The sequence below is a fragment of the Phyllostomus discolor genome, chromosome 5 (genome assembly GCF_004126475.2).
Source record: "Phyllostomus discolor isolate MPI-MPIP mPhyDis1 chromosome 5, mPhyDis1.pri.v3, whole genome shotgun sequence".
NCBI classification, from domain to species: Eukaryota; Metazoa; Chordata; class Mammalia; order Chiroptera; family Phyllostomidae; genus Phyllostomus; species Phyllostomus discolor.
Window position 1 is genome coordinate 59,895,014 of NC_040907.2, and position 12,561 is coordinate 59,907,574.

Below are 12,561 nucleotides of genomic sequence, written 5' to 3' on the forward strand. Positions count from 1 at the left end.
ATTCTGTTCCATTGATATATGTATCAGTTCTTATGCCAGCACCAGACTGTTCTGATTACAGTGGCCTTCTAATGAAGTTTGATATCAGGTATTGTGATCCTCCAACTTTGTTCTTCTTTATCAAAATTGCTGTGGCTACTTGGGGTGATTTATGGTCCCATGTAAATTTTTGACATTTATTCCATATCTGTGAAATATGTCATAGGTATTCTAATAGGGGTTGTGTTGAATCAATAAATTGCTTTGGGTAGTATGCACATTTTGATGATGTTAATTCTTCCAATGCATAAACACAGTACATGCTTCTATTTATTTGTGTCTTCCTTAATTTCTTTTTTCAGTGTTGTGTATTTTTCTGAGTACAGGTCTTTTACCTCATTGGTTAAATTTATTCCTAGGTACTTTAGTTTCCTTGTTGCTATGTCAAATGCGATAATTTCCTAATTTGTTTTTCTGATATTTTATCATCAGTATACAAAAATGCCTTTAATTTCTGAATATTGACTTTGTATCTTGCTGTTTTTGCCAAATTCACTTATTAGGTCAATTTTTTTTTGGTGGAATCTATAGTGTTTTCTATGCACACTATTATGTCATCTGCAAGCAATGACAGTTGTACTTCTTCTTTTCCAATTTGGATGTCTTCTATTTCTTTTTCTTATCTGATTACTGTGGCTAGAACTTTCATTGCTGTATAGAATAAATGCTGAAAGTGGGGAAAGCAGACACCCTTGTATTGCTCCTGATGTTAGGGGGAATATTTTTTGTTTTTGTTCATTGAGTGTGGTAGGTTTCTCATATATGGCCTTTATTATGTTTAGGTATGCTTCTTCTACTCCCATTTTGCTGAGTGTTTTATTATAAATGGGTGCTGTATCTTATAAAATGCTTTCTCAGTGTCTATTGATATGATCATGCAAGTTTTGTCTTTCATTTTGTTTATGTGATGTATTACATGTATTGATTTGTGAATGTTGTACCATTCTTGCATCCCTGGGATGAATCCCACTTGATTTTGGTGTATGATCTTTTTAATATATTGCTGGAAGTGGATTCCCAATATTTTGTTGAGGATTTTAGCACCTATGTTCATCAGCAATATTGGCCTATAGTTTTCTTTCTCTCTTATGTCTTTATCAGGTTTTGGAATTAGGATAATGTTGAGCTCATAAAAAGAGTTTGGGTATTTTCCCTCTTCTTGGATTTTTTTTGGAATAGTTTGAGAAGGATTGTGGTTAACTTTTCCTTAAATGTTTTGTAAAATTCTCCTGTGAAACTGTCTGGTCCAGGGCTTTGTGTGCTAGGAGTTTTTATTTTTATTACTGGTTCAATTTTACTAGCTGTTATAGGTCTATTTAGGCTTTCTGCTTCTTCTTGACTCATATTTCGAGGATTATATGTTTTTTTATAAATTGTGTGTTTTGCCCAGGTTGTGAAATTTCTTAGTACATAGTTGTTAGTAGTAATTTCTTATAATCCTTTATATTTCTGTGGTATCAGTAGTAATTTCTCCTCTTTCATTTCTGATTTTATTTATTTGGGTCTTCTCTCTCTCTCTCTCTCTCTCTCTCTCTCTCTCTCTGTTTCCTAAGGAATCTAGTTAAAGGTTTGTTGATTTTATTTTTTCAAAGAACCAACTTGGATTTATCGATCACTTGAATTGTTCTTTTAGTCTCTGTGTCATTTAACTTTTCTCTAATCTTGATTATTTCCTTCCTTTGTTTCACTCTGGGCTGTGTTTGTTGTTGTTTCCCTAATTCTTTAAGTTGTAGGGTTAGGTTGTTTATTTGAAATTTTCAGTCTTTAAGTAGACCTGTATTGGTATGAACTTCAATCTCAGGATTGCTTTCACTGTGTCCCATAGGTTCTGGTCTGTTGTATGTTCATTTTTATTTGTTTCCAGATATTTTTTTAATTTCTTCCTCAATCTCATTGTTCACCCATTCACTGTCTAATAATGTGTTATTAAGTCTACATTAATTTGACTGTCTTTGGGTTTTTTCCTTGAGGTTGGTTTCTAATTTCAATCCATTGTGACCCAAGAAAATGTTTGATATAATTTCAATTTTTTTTTGAATCTGTGGAGGTTTGTTTTGTGTCCTATCATGTGGTCTATCTTTGAAAATGTTTCATGTGCATTTGAAAAGAATGTATATTTTACTTCTTTGGGATGAAAAGTTCTATATCAGTTAAGTCCATTTGATATAGAGTATCATTTGGTGGCATAATATCCTTGTTGATTCTTTGCTTGGATGATCTATCCATTGTTGATAGTGGGGTGTAAAGAGCCCCTATTATAAGTGTGTTTTTGTTATATCTTTCTTGAAGTCCTATAAGATTTTCCTTATATATTTGAGTGCTCCTATGTTAGGTGCAGATATGTTTACAATGTTTATATCTTCTTGATGGATTCTACCCTTAAGTATTATGAAGTGTCTTTCTCTGTCTCTTTTTATGGCCTTTGTTTTTAAATCTATTTTGTCTGATATAAGTTTTGTTACCCTGGCATTTTTTCCTGTCCATTATCTTGGAATATTTTTCCAACCCTTCAATTTTAGTCTGTATAGGTCTTTTGTTCTTCAGTGGGTCTCCTGTAGGTAGCATATATGCAGGTCATGTTTTCTTATTCATTCAGCTACTCTATGTCTTTTGATTGGAACATTTAATCCATTTATATTAAAAGTTATTATTGATCTTTTTTCATATCTGGTTTATTACCAGAACACAGGTGTTGTGAAAACCACCACTAAATCAAAGCCAAAATGGGAAAGGAAAAGACTCACGTCAACATTGTGGTTATTGAACTTATAGATTTTAGCAAGTGTACTACTACTGGCCATCTCATCTACAAATGTAGTGGTATCAACAACAACAAAAAAAGACATTGAAAATTTTGAGAAGAAGGCTGCTGAGATGGGGAAGTGCTCCTTCAAGTATACCTGGATGTTTAATAAACTGAAAGTTGAATGTGAGCATGGTATCACCATTGATATATACCTGTGGAAATTCAAAACCATTGAGAATTATGTGACCATCATGATGTCCCAGGACACAGAGACTTTATCAAAAGCATGATTATAGGCACATCTCAGGCTGATTGTACTTTCCTTATTGTTGCTGCTGGTGTTAGTGAATTCAAAGCAGGTATCTCCATGAATGGGCAGACCATAAACATGCCCTTCTGGCTTACACATTGGGTGTGCAACAGCTGATTGTTGATGTTAACAAAATGGATTCCACTGAAGTGCCCTACAACTAGAAGAGATATAAGGAAAGTGTTAAGAAGTCAGCACCTACATTAAGAAACTTGGCTACAACCTTGACACACATTTGTGCCAATTTCTTATTGGAATTGCAACGACATGCTGGAGCTAAGTACTAACATTCCTTGGTTCAAGGGATGGAAAATCACCCATAAAGATGTCAGTACCAGTGGAATCACACTGCTTGAAGATTTGGGTTGTATTTTACCACCAACTCATCCAGTTGACATGCCCCTGTGTCTGTTCCTTCAGGATGTCTACAAAATTGGTGGTATTGATACTGTCCTCTGGATTAAATGGAGATCAGTATTCTCAAACATGGCATGATGGTCACCTTTGCTCCAGTCAGTGTTATAACTGAAGAAAAGTCTGTTGAACTGCTCTATGAAGCCTTGAATGAAGCTCTTCCTGGAGACAATGTAGGCTTTAATGTCAGGAATGTGTCTGTCAAAGATATTCATTGTAGCAATGTGGCTGGTGACAGCAAAAATGACCCACCAATGGAAGCAGCTGGCTTCACAGCTCAGGTTGTTATCTTCAACTATCCAGGCGAGATCAGTGCTGCATATGCACATGTTTTGGATTGTATCGCATCTCATGTTGCTTGAAAATTTGCTGAGCTGAAGAAGAAAATTGATCTTGGGAAAAGCTGGAAGATGGGCCAAAGTTTTTTTTTTTTTTTAAATCTGGTGATGCTGTCATCATTGATATGGTTCCTGGCAAGCTCATGTGTGTTGAGAGCTCCTCTGACTATCCTCCTATGGGCCACTTAGCTGTTGATGACATGAGACAGACAGTTACTGTTGGTGTCATCAAAGCAGAGGACAAGAAGGCAGCTGGAGCTGACAAAATCACCAAGTCTTCCCAGAAAGCTCAGAGGCTAAATGAATAGTATACCCAACACCTGCTACCCCAGTCTTAATCAGTGGTGGAAGAACAGTCCCAGAACTGTTTGTCTCAATTGGCCAGATATGTTTAATAGTAAGGGACTGGTTAATGATTACAATGCATCATAAAACCTTCAGAAGGAAAGGAGAATATTTTGTGGACCATTTGGTTTGTGTGTGTGTGTGTGTGTGTGTGTGTAAAAGTTTTCAAGTTATTAGTTTTTAAAATCAGTACTTTTTAATGTAAACAGCTTGACCAAAATCTAACACAGAATTTTGAGACCCATTAAAACAAAGTTCAATATGAAAAAAGCAAAGTTATTGTTGATAAGTATTTATTCATTTCCATTTTTCCTCTTTGTACCTGTGTTCCTCTCTCTCTCACTTTGTTCCTTCATCTTCTTAAAGCAGTCCTTTTAGCATGTCTTGCAATGCTATTTTGGTGGTGATGTATTCTTTTAGCCTTCTTTTGTCTGGGAAACTCCTTGTTTTGCCTTCCATTTTAAATGAGAGCCATGCTGAGTAGAACAGTCTTAGTTGAAGGCCTTTGCTCTTCATTACTTGGAATATTTCTTGCTATTTCCTTCTGGTTTGTAGAGTTTCTGTTGTGTAATCAGCAGATAGTCTTATTGAGGCTCCCTTGTCTATTTCTAGATTTTTCTCCCTTGCTGCCTTTAAGATTCTCTTTTTGTCTCTGAGTTTTGCCATTATAATTATGATGTGTCTTGGAATGGGCCTCTTTGGGTTCATCTTGATGGGGGTCCTCTGTGTTTCCTAAACTTGTGTGACTTTTTCTCTCATCAAGTTAGGGAAGTTTTCTGTCATTACTTTTCAAACAGGTTTTCTATCCCTTGCTATTTTTCTTCTCTTTCTGGTAACAGTATTACACAGATATTACATTTCACATTGTCCTGCAGCTCCCTTAGCCCCTCCTCATTCTTTTTGTCTTTTTTCATTTTGCTGTTCTGTCTGGGAATTTTTTTCTACCCTGTCCCCCAGCTCACTGATTTGATCCTCTGAATCATCTAAGCTATTTTTAATTTCTTCTACTTTGTTCTTCATATCACATATTGTATTTTTCATTTCTGCCTGGCTTTTATTGATAGTTTTCATATCATTTTTGAGGCTGGTGTAATTCACAGTATGTTCCTTGAAGCTTCCCTGGAGTTCTCTGAAGTTCTCACAGAGCTCCGTGAGCATCCTTATGAGAATTATTTTGAACTTGATGTTTAATAGTTTCGTTGCCTCAATTTAATTTAGCAGTCTTTCTGGGAATTATTCATTTCCTTTTGGTTGGGGGTTGTTTCTATGTCTTCCCAATTTAGGTGGTGGTTCTTGTTTGTTTCTCCATGTAAGATTGATCTGCTTTGACTCCATGTAAGATTGATCTAACTTCATGTGGTGATCTTCTATGGTAGGAGACATGTGAGACTCAGTGCTGCAGTCTCCTTGATTACCTGAGCTTGGTGCTCTTGGGATGCCCTTTATGCTATTTATGTGGTACCTCTAGTTGTAGTTCATTTTTGGTTGTTTTTGAAATATTCCTTGGTGGGCTCTTCCTTCCAACTGACTGACTGAGAGTCACTCCACCCACCATGTAATGTATACTTTGTACAGGAGTTGCCAGAAAATAGCCAAATATCCCAGGAAACAGGCCCACACCTTAAAAATAACCCCCACCCCAATTACACTATTAACAGCAAATGAGCCAATATTAATAAAGTATTAAGAGAATGACTATCATAAGAAAGGAAAAATGAGTATGAGATGACTAACTGAAAGAAAGAGATTTTGCAAGGGTAGAGGGAGGGGCAATAATAAAAGTAGAAAATAAAGACGAGGCAAAGAGGGAAAGAAAGTAAAATTTACTGCATAAATCACAAAGGGAGGAGGGAAGGTGGAATGGAGTAAGAGAAGAGAAGCATATAGTGTTAGGTCAAAACCGCAGTTTAAAGAACGTGTGTGTGTGTGTGTGTGTGTGTGTGTGTGTGTTTGTATCAAATAATAGGGACCTAATTGTAGGAAAAGATCCCCCACAGCAATATCAACAACCAATGAGCTGAGATTTATATATGTGGGATGGGAATTAGAGGGAAAAACAAAAGAAATAAGAGATTAATAGATGTTTAGAGGAAAGAGAAGTTCTTCTGAGGGGACAGAGGGAGAAGGAATATTAAGACTGTGAAATGAAAACATGGCTAAGGCAGGAAAAAATTAACATTCAAAACGAAAAGGAGGAAAGTAAGTGCAGGAAGAAGGCTAAATGGAGTAGGAGAGGGGAATGGTGAAATTTGAGATTTGAAATATAAAGATAGTGACTGTCTAGAAATAAAATTGAAGAACTGTAACAACAACCTCCTTATCCACAAACTACAAGCAATGATTGATAAAGGTGGAGACAGTAAGGGTATTTTAAGAATGGGAAAAAGTCATGTTAGATGATAATGACAATAACAAATGGTTTTGAGTGGCTGGAGGGGGAGCAATAGTAAGAGTGAGGAACAGAAACAAATCATAGCAAAAGAGAAAGTTTAAAACAAAAACACAAAGAGGGAGGAAGGAGGTAGTATGGAGTAAGAGAAGGGAAGAGCAATATATGAGATTTGAAATGAACTATATTATAAAACCTGATGCTATATTATTCCCAAACCTGGAGGATATGAAATGAATGTTAAACGTCTATGTAGAAGAGAAGATAGTGCCTTCTTATGCCTGTCTCTATTTTTTTCTGCTCTGTTGTTTTTAGTAGATTGGGGCCTGAGGAGCTGTGCTGAACATAATATCTGGCAAAGGGCCTTATCTGTGTGCTTTTTCTTCGTTCCCCTGAGGAACTATATACAGCAGGAAACTTCTGAGCCTGGCCTTGCTGATACACAGATCCTGTAATCCCACAGGTGGGGTTTGGGTTCAGTTGTCTGTGAAAGGGTATGGCTGACTGGAACAAATCTCAGGCATCAGCTCCTGTCTTCTGGACCTAAACCTTCTGCTCTCTCACAGGAAGTTCAGCCCAAATTCTCCACTCTGAGTGGCCCTTTGCTTGCGAACCATGCTGGATCAGGTCCTTTCATTCCTTCCATGTATTCTCTGCCTCTGAGTTTTTGGTTAGCAAAGCCTCTGCAACCTGCCTGCATGCACAGGCATGCAAGCCCCAGATCCTTGCTGAACCTCAGATCTTGCCTCAGCTCCCCTTTTAAAAGAGTTTCATTATGGCCCCATGCTATAGCACTGGTCCCTGAGGGTCCTGCTCCCCACACTCTCTCCCTCCCAAGAAAACTCACAGTCATCCATGGTCAGGGCTGGCCACCTTTTTTCAGAGCCTCTGATAGTTTTAGTTAAAGTTTCTCTCAGCATCTTTTCCAGTTGGTATTGGGAAGAGCCCTGCAGCTATACTATAACACAGGACGGTGGCAGCTTGCTGACCCCACTCCCTCCAGAGATCTTCAGCCCTGGGCAGGTGTGCTCCTTCCATGTTATTTCTGGAGCTCACGTATCCCAGGACTTCTCTCACTGCCCCGGTAGCTCATGGATCCTGAGCCAATCTACACTAACCCCAACTTTGTGCAGCCAAGAGTTCTGGGATAGGCAGCATTGGGAGTCCACTTAGAAAGCCCAAGTCATTGCCACCCAGGCACCCTGCAGTACTCCTCACACTCCCCATGCTCTTGTCTCCATATGCACTCACTAACAGACATTTTCACTCACTCTCCACTCTGTTTTGGGACTGCAAATCTTGTCCATTTCTGAGACCAGATGAACGAAGCTGCCAATTACTCTGCCACCATCTTGTATTCCACCTATCAGTATTTTTAAATGTCAAATACTATGATCAATTCCTCCAAAAGCATTACCAAAGAAAAGGATTTCAGTGCAAATAATTTATTTGGAAGCATGGTGAAGGATTAAGAAAGTGAGAAAAAACTTCTACAAATGATACCATCAATAAAATGAAAAGACCACCCAGTGAACTTCATGCAAGAATGTATTTGCAAATCATATATGTGATAAAGAAACTTTATCCAGGATATATAAAGGATACTAACAACTAGATAATAAAAACCAAGTGCCTAATAAAAACTGGGAAAATTATTTGAATATACATTACCCCAAAGGTATACAAATTGTCAATAGAAACATGAAGAGATTTTCAATCTCATTAGTTATTAAGGAAATGAATATCAAAACCACAGTGAGTTACCACTTCACACCACTAGCATGGCTAAAATCAATAAAGCCAATAATATATGTTGGCAAGGATGTGGAGAAATTAACCCTTTCATACATTGCTGGGTGGAACGTAAAATGTTGTGGCCACTTTAGAAAACTGGCCATTTCTCAATATGTTAAACATTAAGTTACCATACAGTACAGTAGTTCCATTGCTAGGTATAACCCAAAGAGCAATGAGAACATAAATCCTTACAAATTTCTGTATATAAATGTCCACAAAAGCATTTTTCACAATAGTCAAAAAGTGGAAACAACTCAAATGTCCATCAACTGATGAATGAATAAATAAAATGTGGTAGGTATATCGATATAATAAAACATTGAGCAGTAAAAAGGGATGGAGTCTTGACACACGCCATAAATGTTTGAAACTTGAAAATGTGCTAAGTAAAGAAGCTAGTCACAAAAAGATCACATATTATATCCTTTTATTAGTTGAGAATGGTTGGAAATCAACTGAACCAGAAAATATAGATCAGTGTTTGTCTAGGGATGGGTAGTAGGGAGAATGGAGAATGTTATCACAAAAATGTTCCAGATTTACATTTTATTGATGATTCCTCAATTTTGTGAACAAATTATCAAAATAATAAAGAAGAAAAAAACAAGTGAAAAATCATTAAATCATATACTTCAATTGGATGAATTATATTGTATATAAATTATATAACAATAAATCTGTTTTTGTTTTACTTTTGATAAATCCAAAATAAAACATTAAATATTGTAATAAAAAATAACTTGTTCTTAGCAGCTTGTGATTTTATAAAAAATTACAGTAATTTCTCTATGTATGAAACTAAGGTTTAAAATAACTAATGTAGAGCCCTGAGTGGTGTGGCTCAGTGGACTGAGTGCCAGCCTGAGGACCAAAGGGTCACTGGTTCAATTCACAGCCAGGGCACATGCCTGTGTTGCTGGCTGGGTCCCCAGTAGGGGGCGCTCAAGAGGCAACCACTCATTGATGTTTCCCTTTCTTTCTCCCTCCCTTTCCCTCTCTAAAAATAAATAAATAAGGTCTTCAATAAATAAATAAATAAATAAATAAAATAACTAATGTAAGTGCATTTCTGAACACCCCAACCACTTCACTTAAGAGTCCCAATATTTGTAACAAGATCCTTTAGTGAATTTTCCTGAACATTTGCTATAATAGAAATCTCTGCAAGGTCAGGGAACAGAGAGTGACCCTTGCTGCTTCTCTAGCATTTTCTTTTTTGTTTTTTTTGTTTGTTTTTAATTATATTTTATTGATTATGCTATTATAATTGTACTGATTGTTTTCCCTTTGCTGCCCCTACATCCAGCAGGCCCCACTCCCTCAGGCAATGGTGGGATCTCCACCATTGTTCATGTGCATTGATCATGAGTATAAGTTTTCTGACTACTCCATTTCCTATACTGTCTTTTACATCCCCACAACTTTTCTGTAACTACCTATTGTACTTATTAATCCCTCGCCTCTTCCTCCATTCCCCCACAGCCCACTCCCATCTGGAAACCATCAAAATGCTCTCTCTATCCATGATTCTTGCTCCGTTCTTTGGGCTTACTTAGTTTGTTTTTTAGATTTAACTGTTGAAAGAGATTTGTATTTTTTGCCATTTTATTGTTCACAGTTTTGATCTTCTTCTTTTTCTAAAATAAATCCCTTTAACTTTCCATATAATAATGGTTTGGTGATGATGAACTCCTTTAGTTTTTTCTTCTATGGGAAGCTCCTTATCTGCCTTTCTATTCTAAATGCTAGGTTTGCTGGGTAGGGAAATCTTGACTGTAGGTCCCCATTCTTCATGATTTTGAATATTTCTTGCCCATCCGTTATAGCCTGAAAAGTTTTTTCTGAGAAATCAACTGACAGTCTTATGAGAACTCTGCTGTATGTAACTAACTGCTTTTCTCTTGCTGCTTTTAAGTTTCTCTCTTTATCTTTAACTTTTGACATTTTAATTTTGGTGTGTCTTGGAGTGGGTCTATTTGCATCCATCTTGTTTGGGACTGTCTGTGCTTCCTGGACTAGCATGTCTATTTCCTTCACCAAATTAGGGAAGTTTTCTTTCATTATTTTTTCAAATAGATTTTCAATGTCTTACTCTTTCTCTTATCCTTCTGGCACCCCTATTATGCAAATGTTGGGCCTCTTGAAGTTGTCTCAGAGGCTACTTACACTATCCTCATTGTTTTGGATTCTGTTTTCTTCTTGTTGTTCTGACTGGTTGTTTTTTGCTTCCTTAAGTTCCACATTTTTAATTTGACTCTCAGCTTCATGAACTCTACTGCTATTTCCCTGCAAATTGTACCCTATTTTAAATAATGTTTCCTTCATTTCTGACTGGATCTTTTTTATGCCATTGAGGTTCTCACTAAGTTCCTTGAGCATCCTTATAGTCAGTGTTTTGAACTCTGCATCTGACAGATTGCTTGTCTCATTTTGTTTAGTTCTTTTTCTGGAGTTTTTATCTGTCCTTTTATTTGGATCATGTTTCTTTGTCCCCTCATTTTGGCAGCCTCCCTGTGTTAGTTTCCATGGATTAGGTAGAGCTGCTTTGACTCTGTATTTTGGTAGTATGGTTTAATATAGGTACCTGTAGGGTCGAGCAGCATAACCTCCCCTATCACCCAAGCTGGGTACTCAAGATGTGCCCTTTATGTAGATTGAATACACCCTCTTCTTGTAGTTGAGCTGTGGTTGCTATTGGCAGATCAATGGTAAGGATTTGCCCAGATAAGTGAGCTGCAAGGACTGGCTGTGACCACTTACCTCCAACTTCCACCCTCTGAGCCTCTATGGAGGCTCAGCTGTGCAGGGGCAAGGTGGTGGTGATCCTACATGCTCTGTAGCTGTATACTGAGTGCACTGGCCCTAGGGTCTCCTGGGTGGTGCAGGCCAAGGTCAGCCCCCACCTGTGTTTTGCCTGGGGCCAGCCTGCCTGAGCAATCTGAGATGGCTAAAAGTTGTGCTGGGCTTGGATATTCCCAGGAGAAGACTAAATGTGAACCTCTGATGACTGCTGCTGGTGTCAGATCTTGGCCTCACTGAGGCCAGCTATTGTTTATTTGATAAAATTTAGGAAGATGTGAAGCATGAGCCAAGGAAAAGCAGATTGAGTGGGCCCAAAAGTTGGGTGGGACCAAGTCTCTGGGTATCTCCGAGGTAGGTTAAAGAGTGTTAGCCAGTTTGGAGTCTCAGATATGGCACCAGCCTACTGACTGTATGTGGGGAAGGTTTAGAAAAGGGTAAATGGATTCTGTTCACCTTGATGCCACATTTCAGTTTTTCTCTTTATACCACTGGTGCCTTTCAAGCTGCAACCCTGGTGCTGGAGCTCAGAGGGAGTATCTGAATAGATGAGTCTGTGTGTGGGTTCTTTAGGAGGAACTTCTTGGGGCTCCAGAAGTTTCTTCCACCAACTCAATCCCCCTGGTTTTTGCAGCCAGAAGTTGTAGGGAATTATCTTCCTGGCACTGGAACCCTGGGCTGGAGTCCTGGTATGAGTCTGGGACACCTTACTCCCAAGAGATCCCTCCTGAATTTTTATCCCCCACACATGAGTGAGGGAGAAGCTCATTCCACATCTGTGCCCTTCCTACCAGTCTGGACGGATGCATTTTCTTTAATTCTGTAGTTGTCAGATTTCCATTCAACTTGATTTCTGATGGTTCTGAGTAATGGTAGTTCCATATTTTAGTTGTAATTTTGATGTGGTTGTGCAAAGAAGTAAGCTGCATCTGCCTATGCCCCCATCTTGACCAGAATTTCCACATTTTGTAATAAACCTATGGAAATTACCAAGGTATTATCACACATTGTCACAAACTGCCCTCAAAATAGGGGAAAGCTGGGAAATATCAAAAGCCGCATTGTTTCTTGTTTTGGCAATGCATTCACAGGGTGTTTTTATCCAGAATTTTCTATTTTCATAGAGCCTTGGGAAAATAACCAGATTAATTGTTTATGGATTACTACATAATTGTGTTTCTTCACCGAAGATATAAGTCAGTCTGAAATACATCATAAAAATAAAATCTGAAATTCCTGTAAATCTGAAATGAATTCCTGTAAATCTAACATTCAATTATTGTCTTAAAGCCATTCTCCTTTAGGCAAAGATCACTTATTTGGTCTTCCTCTAAACCTAGGCTTATGTTTGACAGCTAGGACTTTAGGACATAAAGAGAGGGGC

The 12,561-nt window shown here is 37.8% G+C and overlaps 1 pseudogene; it reads left to right on the plus strand.

The window, feature by feature from the left end:
- Positions 1–2,705: 2,705 nt before the first annotated feature.
- On the plus strand, positions 2,706–4,453 carry LOC114497224 (annotated as a pseudogene).
- Positions 4,454–12,561: the final 8,108 nt, after the last annotated feature.